This window comes from Oncorhynchus keta, unplaced genomic scaffold (assembly GCF_023373465.1).
Source record: "Oncorhynchus keta strain PuntledgeMale-10-30-2019 unplaced genomic scaffold, Oket_V2 Un_contig_6244_pilon_pilon, whole genome shotgun sequence".
In the NCBI taxonomy this organism is placed as follows: domain Eukaryota; kingdom Metazoa; phylum Chordata; class Actinopteri; order Salmoniformes; family Salmonidae; genus Oncorhynchus; species Oncorhynchus keta.
Window position 1 is genome coordinate 1,787,974 of NW_026288751.1, and position 12,699 is coordinate 1,800,672.

General features: G+C 46.3%; 1 long non-coding RNA gene and 1 pseudogene across 2 annotated transcripts; both read left to right on the top strand.

The window, feature by feature from the left end:
• The first annotated feature begins 3,351 nt into the window (after nucleotides 1-3,351).
• LOC118380619 (dehydrogenase/reductase SDR family member 13-like) lies at nucleotides 3,352-10,201 on the top strand (annotated as a pseudogene).
• Nucleotides 10,202-10,468: 267 nt separating this feature from the next.
• LOC127925776 (uncharacterized) lies at nucleotides 10,469-12,699 on the top strand. 2 transcript variants are annotated; one of them, XR_008122181.1, is made up of 3 exons: nucleotides 10,469-10,772; nucleotides 11,444-11,880; nucleotides 12,634-12,699. It is a non-coding gene; the product is annotated as an uncharacterized LOC127925776 (long non-coding RNA). The 2 variants fall into 2 exon arrangements; XR_008122180.1 differs by lacking the exon at nucleotides 12,634-12,699 and adding an exon at nucleotides 12,312-12,525.

The following is a 12,699-nucleotide window of genomic DNA, read 5'->3' on the forward strand; positions in this document are numbered from 1 at the left end:
TCACTGTACTGTACATATCAGAGATGACACGATCCCGACCCTGCAGCTGCAAGTTCATTGCATTCAGATGACTCGTAATGTCACACAGAAAAGCCATTTCACACAGAAACATTTCGTCTCGGAGTTGTGTTGTGTCTTTCCCTTTGCTGTCCAAGAACAGACAAATCTCCTCACGAAGCTCGAAACATCTTTGAAGCACCTTTCCCTGGCTTAGCCATCGCACCTCTGTGTGATAAGGCAAATCACCATGCTCCGTTTCTAACTCCGTCAGAAATGCCTTGAACTGGCGGTGATTCAAACCTTTGGCTCTGATAAAGTTAACTGTGCGCGTGATGATGCTCATTACATGCTCCATTTTCAAGGCTTTACCGCACAACGCTTCCTGGTGTATGATACAATGATAAGCTGTCAGCTCACCTGTCGCGTTTTCCTCTTGCATCTTTTCCCGTATCTTCGCCACCAGTCCGCTCCTGTGTCCACACATCGCAGGTGCTCCGTCGGTTGTCAAACCCACGAGTTTTTCCCAAGGCAGCTCCATCTCATTTACACATCTTGACACCTCTTCATACAAATCATGCCCCGTAGTTGTGCCATGCATAGGACGTAAAGCCAAAAACTCCTCTGTCACGCTTAGGCTGGAGTCCACTCCGCGGCTGAAAATTGACAACTGGGCAATGTCAGAAATGTCGGTGCTCTCATCCACAGCCAAGGAATATGCAATGAAATCTTTTCCCTTTTTCACAAGCTGCTCTTTTAGATTGATGGACAACTGGTCTACTCTCTCGGCAATGGTGTTTCTGCTCAGACTCACATTTAAAAAGAGTTGCCTTTTTTCTGGGCAAACTTCGTCACAAACTTTAATCATGCAGTTTTTGATGAAATCCCCCTCCGTAAATGGCCGGGCTGATTTAGCGATCTCTTCTGCCAAAATAAAACTGGCCTTGACAGCAGCCTGGCCTTGTGATTTGGCTTTTTTGAACAGAGCCTGTCGAGATTTGAGGCCTCGTTTTAATTCCTCTGCCTTTTGTAGCCTTTGTTCCATGTCCATATTCTTGTTTTTGTCCGCGTGTTTCGTTTCATAATGTCGTCTCAGATTATACTCTTTCAGTACCGCCACACTTTCTCCACACAGAAGACACACAGGTTTTCCAGCTACCTCCGTGAACAAATACTCCGACTCCCACCTTGTTTGAAACCCCGGTTCTCAGTGTCCACCTTCCGTTTTGCCATTTTTGATGGGTATCTGAAAGTTAATTTTACTGTGATGCTGACAACTGCTGTGCCAATAAATATTGAAATGAAGCAGCCTACTGCTCGGTGCGTCACCGTTGCATTGTGGGAAATGTAGTATTGGTGCGTGTAAAAGATCTGCGGGCTGCCGGCTTGCTGCGGTCTGCGGGCCGGTTCTAATAATAAATCAAGATCATCCCAGGGGCCGTAAAAAATCTTCTCGCGGGCCGGATGTGGCCCGCGGGCCTTGACTCTGACATATGTGATCTAGACCATAGCCGTGGGAAGTAGGGGTGCTGAAGGTGCTGCAGCACCCCCTGAAAAATCGTAATAAAAAAATATTCTGAATAAAAAAAACTAAAAAAATGATAATAACAAAAGTAGTGCACTGTGCCATTGCTAGTCATGATTTCCTCGATCAACGTTTGTACTGACAGATGTAGCCTATTGAATAGCCTATCATTACAGGGCTCTACAGGATGGTAGATCTCCAGGAACAGGGTTGGAGAGCCCTGTTATAAAATATGCATAAAATGCAACCTCCAATTGCAAAGTCTGCCTATGCCCACACATATGTCAAGGAAATTGTATATTTTGAATTCCCTCAAACACCAAGTTAGGCATGCCTAATTTCAAAATAGGCCATCATTACTGTCAATCTGAATGATAATTATTCACGTTTTACCAGTGAAACTGCATCTGCATGCCAATCATTTGATTGATCTCAATCAGTTTCATAGGAATAGCCTATATATTTTGATCTTCTTGAACTACTGTTTCATGAGCGAATTAGTGCAGAGGATGTTAACAAAGTAGTAGCCTCTCTTGTATTTTGTTTAAATCAAAGCATATATCCTGCCTGGTGGCTCTGAGTTTTGATGCATAAGATTTATTTTTGACTCTTTAGCTTCAACTAACCATCGTAAAATCTCAATAGAAATGAGGTGTTTTTGGTGAAACAGTAACATTAGCCTATATGCTACTATGCTATACTAATTTGGTTTTGTTATCTAAAATGTGAATTCTTTAACAGCATTCAAGAGAAGGTGAGGACCAAGGTGCAGCGTGGTACATGTTCATAATTATTTTAATAGAACAAAAAAAACTATGTGAACGAACAAAACCGAAACAGTTCTGTCTAGTACAGATACGAAACAGTAAACAACTACTCACAAAACCCATGTGGGAAAGAACTACCTAAGTATGGTTCTCAATCAGAGACAACGACAGACAGCTGTCCCTGATTGAGAACCATACCCGGCCAGAAACAAAGAAATACAAAAACATTTAAAAAAGAACATAGAATTCTCACCCTAGTCACACCCTGGCCTAACCAAAATAGAGAATAAAAGGCCTCTCTATGGACAAGGCGTGACAAATTCATCGTTATGTGATCTTGCGAGACATTGACTCAGCTTTGATCTTACTTTACTAAAAGAGCACCGTTGTGAGAAGTGATAATCTTCTATTTGTAATACTAATAAAGGATGAGTAGTGTTATTGTAAATGATTGAAGTGCCCTTCATGGTTCTGAAAGAACAGCGCAAAATAAACGTTGATTTGATCAGCTTGAACACATGGTTATTACAGAATAAAAGAAAACAGACGGGTGAACTATCAATTCATATAATTTATTTTCAGAGATTTAATCAATAAATCAATTGACCAAGAAGTGAACATGAATCATTCACACGTAGAATTACAGGATGTTAGTTTTAAAACAGCCATCAAATAAAGCTTTTGGTCTAGTGTATTCATGCATCTAAATAAACTATATTCTAAATGCATTATTACCTTCATATTTTGATAGCAGAAGTCACATCAAGTGTTGACACAGCGTCAGTGGTCTAGACCTGTCTTTTTTATGCGACCATGGTATTCTGAGCAGAAGTCGAACAAATGTAGATAGGCCTCCTTTGAGTCAAGCACACTATGAAGCAGTTGAATAGTAAATCCGGACAGGTTTGTTCAGAATATTGTACCTACAGGGAACCAGTGGGACAGGTAGCCTAGGTCTCACAGGTAACAAAAAGCATGCTATACAACTAACCACGTTATATTCACGGGTTGCACTTCTACAAGGTGAGATAGAGATGTGTAACATGACTGTGCAAAACCATCATGCTACCTTTATTAGTTGAAGCTGGTGTAGTTGCATTGTACATTCTCTTTGTTGAAACTATTTTCAAAGCTCAAAATGTAAAGCAAATACAGTGATGGCAGGGAAGACTGTAATAATAACAGGTAAGTTAGAAAATATTTTGTCCTTTAAAAATGTTTGACTGCTTTGAAGGCCTTTATTCCCAGAGACTGACTCAAATGTCAGTCTTGCCATGACATTGTCATTGTGGGAGCTCAATATCTTATCATCAGTGATGATTTTAGCATGCAAATCTTGGTGGGTTAGGCCTAATCCCTGACCTCACTAATGCTCTTGTAGCAGAATGGAAGGAAGTCCCCGCAGAAATTTTCCAACATCTAGTGGAAAACCTTCCCTGAAGAGTGGAGGCTGTTATTGGAGCAAAGTGGGGACCAACTCCATATTAATGCCCATGATTTTGGAATGAGATGAGCAGGTGTCTTCCTACTTTTGTCCATGTAGTGTATCATTAATTATAAGTCCAAAAATGAATGTAGCAACTGCTAATTGCCCCTTTAATCAAATAACCCTTGAACTTGTTGCTAAGCAGTTGCTAGGGACTCCCCTGGAAGAAGCTAGCTAGCTTACAAAGAATAACAACAAAAAATATCTAGTTAACAGAAGAAAGGAAGACAAAATAAGGACAAAAGAAGGACAGAAGAAAAAGGAAAAGAAAGAGGACAACAAAGTGAAACAGTCAGCACTTCTACTGCAACTTCGTATTTCGTCGTCCTAACGTAGTCTACACTGCTATCTGCCCAGCAGCTAGCCAGCTAGCAAACGTCCACGTCCGTCTACCGAATAGCAGCACTGTAGAAACTATTACACTCAACTGAACGACTTGATTAGTGTAGTGTTAGCTAGCTACATAGTTGTCTTTGCTGTCTTCGTATCCAAGATAATTGTGTAGTTTAGAGCGTGTAGTCTTAGAGTGATTATCTTAATTTACAGAGGTTAGCTAGCCAGCTATTTGTCGTCCTTAACGTAGGAGACACTGCTAGCTAGCCAACAGCTAGCCAACGTCTACTGAATAGAACTTCCGCACTCAACAACCCGGTCGCATTCCGCTTCGCTCCACAGGTAGTATCACATTTTCATTTCATTTCATTACAGCACAACGGTTTGATTTGTTTGATCGTAGCTAGCTACATAGCTAGCTACATAGCCGTCTGTGTATCAAAGATAATTGTGTAGTCTAGAGCGATTTTCTAGGTTAGCTAGCCAGCTATTGTCGTTCTTTTAACGCAACGTAACGTAATCAACACTGCTAGCTAGCCAGCTAGCCCCGAATAGCAGCACTGTAGAAACTATTACACTCAACGGAACGACTTGATTAGTGTAGTGTCAACAACGCAGCCACTGCCAGCTAGCCTACAAAGTCAACAACGCAGCCACTGCCAGCTAGCCTACTTCAGCAATACTGTATCATTTTAATCATTTTAGTCAATAAGATTCTTGCTACGTAAGCTTAACTTTCTGAACATTCGAGACGTGTAGTCCACTTGTCATTCCAATCTCCTTGCATTAGCGTAGCCTCTTCTGTAGCCTGTCAACTATGTGTCTGTCTATCCCTGTTATCTCCTCTCTGCACAGACCATACAAACGCTCCACACCGCGTGGCCGCGGCCACCCTAATCTGGTGGTCCCAGCGCGCACGACCCACGTGGAGTTCCAGGTCTCCGGTAGCCTCTGGAACTGCCGATCTGCGGCCAACAAGGCAGAGTTCATCTCAGCCTATGCCTCCCTCCAGTCCCTCGACTTCTTGGCACTGACGGAAACATGGATCACCACAGATAACACTGCTACTCCTACTGCTCTCTCTTCGTCCGCCCACGTGTTCTCGCACACCCCGAGAGCTTCTGGTCAGCGGGGTGGTGGCACCGGGATCCTCATCTCTCCCAAGTGGTCATTCTCTCTTTCTCCCCTTACCCATCTGTCTATCGCCTCCTTTGAATTTCATGCTGTCACAGTTACCAGCCCTTTCAAGCTTAACATCCTTATCATTTATCGCCCTCCAGGTCCCCTCGGAGAGTTCATCAATGAGCTTGATGTCTTGATAAGCTCCTTTCCTGAGGACGGCTCACCTCTCACAGTTCTGGGCGACTTTAACCTCCCCACGTCTACCTTTGACTCATTCCTCTCTGCCTCCTTCTTTCCACTCCTTTCCTCTTTTGACCTCACCCTCTCACCTTCCCCCCCTACTCACAAGGCAGGCAATACGCTCGACCTCATCTTTACTAGATGCTGTTCTTCCACTAACCTCATTGCAACTCCCCTCCAAGTCTCCGACCACTACCTTGTATACTTTTCCCTCTCGCTCTCATCCAACACTTCCCACACTGCCCCTACTCGGATGGTATCGCGCCGTCCCAACCTTCACTCTCTCTCCCCCGCTACTCTCTCCTCTTCCATCCTATCATCTCTTCCCTCTGCTCAAACCTTCTCCAACCTATCTCCTGATTCTGCCTCCTCAACTCTCCTCTCCTCCCTTTCTGCATCCTTTGACTCTCTATGTCCCCTATCATCCAGGCCGGCTCGGTCCTCCCCTCCCGCTCCGTGGCTCGACGACTCATTGCGAGCTCACAGAACAGGGCTCCGGGCAGCCGAGCGGAAATGGAGGAAAACTCGCCTCCCTGCGGACCTGGCATCCTTTCGCTCCCTCCTCTCTACATTTTCCTCCTCTGTCTCTGCTGCTAAAGCCACTTTCTACCACTCTAAATTCCAAGCATCTGCCTCTAACCCTAGGAAGCTCTTTGCCACCTTCTCCTCCCTCCTGAATCCTCCTCCCCCTCCCCCCTCCTCCCTCTCTGCAGATGACTTCGTCAACCATTTTGAAAAGAAGGTCGACGACATCCGATCCTCGTTTGCTAAGTCAAACGACACCGCTGGTTCTGCTCACACTGCCCTACCCTGTGCTCTGACCTCTTTCTCCCCTCTCTCTCCAGATGAAATCTCGCGTCTTGTGACGGCCGGCCGCCCAACAACCTGCCCGCTCGACCCTATCCCCTCCTCTCTTCTCCAGACCATTTCCGGAGACCTTCTCCCTTACCTCACCTCGCTCATCAACTCATCCCTGACCGCTGGCTACGTCCCTTCCGTCTTCAAGAGAGCGAGAGTTGCACCCCTTCTGAAAAAACCTACACTCGATCCCTCCGATGTCAACAACTACAGACCAGTATCCCTTCTTTCTTTTCTCTCCAAAACTCTTGAACGTGCCGTCCTTGGCCAGCTCTCCCGCTATCTCTCTCAGAATGACCTTCTTGATCCAAATCAGTCAGGTTTCAAGACTAGTCATTCAACTGAGACTGCTCTTCTCTGTATCACGGAGGCGCTCCGCACTGCTAAAGCTAACTCTCTCTCCTCTGCTCTCATCCTTCTAGACCTATCGGCTGCCTTCGATACTGTGAACCATCAGATCCTCCTCTCCACCCTCTCCGAGTTGGGCATCTCCGGCGCGGCCCACGCTTGGATTGCGTCCTACCTGACAGGTCGCTCCTACCAGGTGGCGTGGCGAGAATCTATCTCTCACCACGCGCTCTCACCACTGGTGTCCCCAGGGCTCTGTTCTAGGCCCTCTCCTATTCTCGCTATACACCAAGTCACTTGGCTCTGTCATAACCTCACATGGTCTCTCCTATCATTGCTATGCAGACGACACACAATTAATCTTCTCCTTTCCCCCTTCTGATGACCAGGTGGCGAATCACATCTCTGCATGTCTGGCAGACATATCAGTGTGGATGACGGATCACCATCTCAAGTTGAACCTCGGCAAGACGGAGCTGCTCTTCCTCCCGGGGAAGGACTGCCCGTTCCATGATCTCGCCATCACGGTTGACAACTCCATTGTGTCCTCCTCCCAGAGCGCTAAGAACCTTGGCGTGATCCTGGACAACACCCTGTCGTTCTCAACTAACATCAAGGCGGTGGCCCGTTCCTGTAGGTTCATGCTCTACAACATCCGCAGAGTACGACCCTGCCTCACACAGGAAGCGGCGCAGGTCCTAATCCAGGCACTTGTCATCTCCCGTCTGGATTACTGCAACTCGCTGTTGGCTGGGCTCCCTGCCTGTGCCATTAAACCCCTACAACTCATCCAGAACGCCGCAGCCCGTCTGGTGTTCAACCTTCCCAAGTTCTCTCACGTCACCCCGCTCCTCCGCTCTCTTCACTGGCTTCCAGTTGAAGCTCGCATCCGCTACAAGACCATGGTGCTTGCCTACGGAGCTGTGAGGGGAACGGCACCTCAGTACCTCCAGGCTCTGATCAGGCCCTACACCCAAACAAGGGCACTGCGTTCATCCACCTCTGGCCTGCTCGCCTCCCTACCACTGAGGAAGTACAGTTCCCGCTCAGCCCAGTCAAAACTGTTCGCTGCTCTGGCTCCCCAATGGTGGAACACACTCCCTCACGACGCCAGGACAGCAGAGTCAATCACCACCTTCCGGAGACACCTGAAACCCCACCTCTTTAAGGAATACCTAGGATAGGATAAAGTAATCCTTCTCACCCCCCTTAAAAGATTTAGATGCACTATTGTAAAGTGGCTGTTCCACTGGATGTCATAAGGTGAATGCACCAATTTGTAAGTCGCTCTGGATAAGAGCGTCTGCTAAATGACTTAAATGTAAATGTAAATGTAACTGTTTTAAATTGCGCCAGGTAGCCTAGCGGTTAAGAGCTTTGTGCCAGTAACCAAAAGGCTGCTGAATCAAATCCCCGAGGAGACTATAAGTAAAAAATCATTGTGCCCTTGAGCAAGGCACTTAACCCTAATTGCTCCTGTAAGTCACTCTGGATAAGAGTGTCTGCTAAATGTAAAAATGTGGTGCCATCTTTGTTGCTGTCTCATGCAGCCTTTAGTAGGCGATGCTACTGTACCTCAGGGCTTGAATCAAATTTCAATCAGGTTTGTGTTGCACTTCTGGAACTGTCCCTGTCTTGTTCACTCTATAGGTGTGAACACTGGCATTGGAAAAGCCACTGCTATGGAGCTTGACAGGAGGGTTGCAAGAGTAATCCTGGATGGCACATCCAAAAGAAAGCTGAACTTGCTATAAGTGATATAAAAAGGGTGTGAGAATCTTATGAAAATCAATTATTCAAAATGTGTTTTCGAATATTCATTAGTGAGATGTACCATTAAAAAAACATGGTATGCCTATAAATATAGGCCTAGCAAATAGTTATTTGTATTTCAGAAGACGGGCAACACAGATGTGGTGTACATCCAGTTAGACCTGGGGAGCCTCCAGGCAGTGCATTCTTTCACTGAGACCTTCCTGAAGACAGAGGCTAGATGGGATCTGCTCATTAACAGTGGTCATATTGTAATAAAAAGAAGACATGAGTGGAAAAAGGCTATTGGACTGTATTGCACCATCTCTGATTACTCTTCAGGTCTGGTGGTGGATGGGCACACTGCTAATATATACTGCTGATGGCTTTGCTATTGAGTTTGGGGTCAACCACCTCGGCCACTTTCTGCTGACCTGTCTTTTGCTGGACCACCTGAAGGAGGGCACTTAGGGCCATGTAGTTACACTGGGCTCCATGGCATATTGCTGGGGAAACATTGACTTTGATGCCCTTGTCACTAATAAACACCTGGGCACCGGGAGGTACAGCTGGCAGTTCTTCCACTCTTACTGCTAAAGCAAACTGTGCAACATTCTCTTCAAGCACGAACTGAGGCTGAAGGGTACCAATGTCACTTGCTACGGTGTTCACCCAGGTTGGTAATTTCCTTCAAAATGATTAAATGGTATGTCTGTCACAATGAACAACAACGAGTCCCTCCCATAGTACCTCGCCTCACCTCTAAATTAGAAATCTGGTAACTAGAAAACTCAATCTCAATGCTGGTTTCCATTAGAGGTTCCACAAGGCTCCTTTGAGTTAGGGAAGACTGCTTTGAGTTACTATGCCCCTCAGTCCTGGAATGGCCTATAGGTCACTCTAAGACCTGATTATTTGTTCCCAAAAGGTGAATTTAATAAAAAATGTAACCAATGGAAACTGCACTTGTTTTGATTGATTGTACATATTAGTTTCTACTGCCCATTTGAATCTAACATAATTTATTTGAAATGTTGTAACTGTAATTTTGTAGTGATCATGCTTGAATTGTTGCTCACATTGTTTGAACTGTTGTTCTCAGGGCACCTTTAGAAATGAGACCCTGGTCTCAATTGGGTCCCCTGGTTAAATTAAAGTTACTAAATACACTCTACAAGTCATAGGTTACAGGCTAAGGGTGTGTATTTTCCTGTGTTGGTTAGATATCAGTTCAAAAGTGTTCTTTCCATTAACTCATATCTCTATTATGTTTGGCCCTTGTAGGAGTAGTGAAAACGGAGCTACCCCGAAACTGCAGCTTGTGGCAGAAATTCATCATCAAGCCAATAGCCAGACTGTTGTTCCTGGATCCAGAATCCGGTGTCCAGACTACACTCCACTGTGACCTCCAGGTTGGCATCGAGCCCCTGAGCGGACGTTACTTCTTCTGCTGTGCGCTGCAGGACGTGGTTGCCAAAGGCAAAAACTGCGTTGTCGCTAAGAAGTTATGGGAAGTTCTTGAAAGTGGCCTGTTTTAAGGTGGCTGAGTGGCCTGTTTTAAGATGGCTGAGTGGCCTGTTTTAAGATGGCTGAGTGGCCTGTTTTAAGGTGGCTGAGTGGCCTGTTTTAAGATGGCTGAGTGGCCTGTTTTAAGGTGGCTGAGTGGCCTGTTTTAAGATGGCTGAGTGGCCTGTTTTAAGATGGCTGAGTGGCCTGTTTTAAGATGGCTGAGTGGCCTGTTTTAAGGTGGCTGAGTGGCCTGTTTTAAGATGGCTGAGTGGCCTGTTTTAAGGTGGCTGAGTGGCCTGTTTTAAGGTGGCTGAGTGGCCTGTTTTAAGGTGGCTGAGTGGCCTGTTTTAAGATGGCTGAGTGGCATGTTTTAAGGTGGCTGAGTGGGCTGTTTTAAGATGGCTGAGTGGCCTGTTTTAAGGTGGCTGAGTGGCCTGTTTTAAGGTGGCTGAGTGGCCTGTTTTAAGATGGCTGAGTGGCCTGTTTTAAAGTGGCTGAGTGGCCTGTTTTAAGGTGGCTGACTGGCCTGTTTTAAGGTGGCTGAGTGGCCTGTTTTAAGGTGAAGGAGTGGCCTGTTTTAAGGTGAAGGAGTGGCCTGTTTTAAGGTGAAGGAGTGGCCTGTTTTAAGATGGCTGAGTGGCCTGTTTTAAGGTGGCTGAGTGGCCTGTTTTAAGGTGGCTGAGTGGCCTGTTTTAAGGTGAAGGAGTGGCCTGTTTTAAGGTGGCTGAGTGGCCTGTTTTAAGATGGCTGAGTGGCCTGTTTTAAGGTGGCTGAGTGGCCTGTTTTAAGGTGAAGGAGTGGCCTGTTTTAAGGTGAAGGAGTGGCCTGTTTTAAGGTGGCTGAGTGGCCTGTTTTAAGATGGCTGAGTGGCCTGTTTTAAGATGGCTGAGTGGCCTGTTTTAAGATGGCTGAGTGGCCTGTTTTAAGGTGAAGGAGTGGCCTGTTTTAAGATGGCTGAGTGGCCTGTTTTAAGATGGCTGTGGCTGAGTGGCCTGTTTTAAGGTGAAGGAGTGGCCTGTTTTAAGATGGCTGAGTGGCCTGTTTTAAGATGGCTGAGTGGCCTGTTTTAAGGTGGCTGAGTGGCCTGTTTTAAGATGGCTGAGTGGCCTGTTTTAAGATGGCCTAAGAGAGGCCTGTTTTAAGGTGAAGGAGTGGCCTGTTTTAAGATGGCTGTTTTAGTGGCCTGTTTTAAGATGGCTGAGTGGCCTGTTTTTTAAGGTGGCTGAGTGGCCTGTTTTAAGGTGGCTGAGTGGCCTGTTTTAAGGTGGCTGAGTGGCCTGTTTTAAGGTGAAGGAGTGGCCTGTTTTAAGGTGAAGGAGTGGCTGTTTTAATGGCTGAGTGGCCTGTTTTAAGGCCTGTTTTTTAAGGTGGAAGGAGTGGCCTGTTTTAAGATGGCTGAGTGGCCTGTTTTAAGGTGGCTGAGTGGCCTGTTTTAAGGTGGCTGAGTGGCCTGTTTTAAGGTGAAGGAGTGGCCTGTTTTAAGGTGGCTGAGTGGCCTGTTTTAAGGTGGCTGAGTGGCCTGTTTTAAGATGGCTGAGTGGCCTGTTTTAAGGTGGCTGAGTGGCCTGTTTTAAGGTGAAGGAGTGGCCTGTTTTAAGGTGAAGGAGTGGCCTGTTTTAAGGTGGCTGAGTGGCCTGTTTTAAGATGGCTGAGTGGCCTGTTTTAAGATGGCTGAGTGGCCTGTTTTAAGATGGCTGAGTGGCCTGTTTTAAGGTGAAGGAGTGGCCTGTTTTAAGATGGCTGAGTGGCCTGTTTTAAGATGGCTGAGTGGCCTGTTTTAAGGTGGCTGAGTGGCCTGTTTTAAGATGGCTGAGTGGCCTGTTTTAAGATGGCTGAGAGGCCTGTTTTAAGGTGAAGGAGTGGCCTGTTTTAAGATGGCTGAGTGGCCTGTTTTAAGATGGCTGAGTGGCCTGTTTTAAGGTGGCTGAGTGGCCTGTTTTAAGGTGGCTGAGTGGCCTGTTTTAAGGTGGCTGAGAGGCCTGTTTTAAGGTGAAGGAGTGGCCTGTTTTAAGATGGCTGAGTGGCCTGTTTTAAGATGGCTGAGTGGCCTGTTTTAAGGTGGCTGAGTGGCCTGTTTTAAGATGGCTGAGTGGCCTGTTTTAAGATGGCTGAGTGGCCTGTTTTTAAGGTGTTTTAAATGGCTGAGTGGCCTGTTTTAAGGTGAAGGAGTGGCCTGTGTTTTAAGGTGAAGGAGTGGCCTGTTTTAAGGTGGCTGAGTGGCCTGTTTTAAGATGGCTGAGTGGCCTGTTTTTTTAAGGTGGCTAAGAGTGGCCTGTTTTAAGGTGAAGGAGTGGCCTGTTTTAAGGTGAAGGAGTGGCCTGTTTTAAGGTGGCTGAGTGGCCTGTTTTAAGATGGCTGAGTGGCCTGTTTTAAGATGGCTGAGTGGCCTGTTTTAAGATGGCTGAGTGGCCTGTTTTAAGGTGAAGGAGTGGCCTGTTTTAAGATGGCTGAGTGGCCTGTTTTAAGATGGCTGAGTGGCCTGTTTTAAGGTGGCTGAGTGGCCTGTTTTAAGATGGCTGAGTGGCCTGTTTTAAGATGGCTGAGAGGCCTGTTTTAAGGTGAAGGAGTGGCCTGTTTTAAGATGGCTGAGTGGCTTGTTTTAAGATGGCTGAGTGGCCTGTTTTAAGGTGGCTGAGTGGCCTGTTTTAAGGTGGCTGAGTGGCCTGTTGTAAGGTGGCTTAGTGGCCTGTTTTAAGATGGCTGAGTGGCCTGTTTTAAGATGGCTGAGTGGCCTGTTTTAAGGTGAAGGAGTGGCCTGTTTT